Source organism: Calidris pugnax, unplaced genomic scaffold (assembly GCF_001431845.1).
Source record: "Calidris pugnax isolate Ruff unplaced genomic scaffold, ASM143184v1 scaffold496, whole genome shotgun sequence".
NCBI classification, from domain to species: Eukaryota; Metazoa; Chordata; class Aves; order Charadriiformes; family Scolopacidae; genus Calidris; species Calidris pugnax.
Genome location: NW_015091286.1, coordinates 172154 through 172810, shown reverse-complemented (window position 1 = coordinate 172810; position 657 = coordinate 172154).

Sequence of the window (657 nt, the reverse complement as noted above, 5' to 3'; positions counted from 1 at the left end):
TGGAGCCCATGGGGTGCAGAGGGGCAGGGTGTGGGGCAATGGGTCCTATGGGTGCAGAGGGGCAGGGAGTGGGGCAATGGGTCCTATGGGTGCAGAGGGGCAGGGAGTGGGGCAATGGGTCCTAAGGGTGCAGAGGGCAGGGTGTGGGGCACTGGAGCCCATGGGGTGCAGAGGGGCAGGGAGTGGGGCAATGGGTCCTATGGGTGCAGAGGGGCAGGGGGTGGGGCAATGGGTCCTAAGGCAATGGGTCCTAGGGCTGCAGAGGGGCAGGGTGTGGGGCACTGGAGCCCATGGGGTGCAGAGGGGCTGGGTGTGGGGCAATGGGTCCTATGGGCTGCAGAGGGGCAGGGAGTGGGGCAATGGGTCCTATGGGTGCAGAGGGGCAGGGAGTGGGGCAATGGGTCCTAAGGGTGCAGAGGGCAGGGTGTGGGGCACTGGAGCCCATGGGGTGCAGAGGAGCAGGGTGTGGGGCACTGGAGCCCATGGGGTGCAGAGGAGCAGGGTGTGGGCAATGGGTCCTATGGGTGCAGTGGGGCAGGGTGTGGGGCACTGGAGCCCATGGGGTGCAGAGGGGCAGGGTGTGGGCAATGGGTCCTATGGGTGCAGTGGGGCAGGGTGTGGGGCACTGGAGCCCATGGGGTGCAGAGGGGCAGGGGG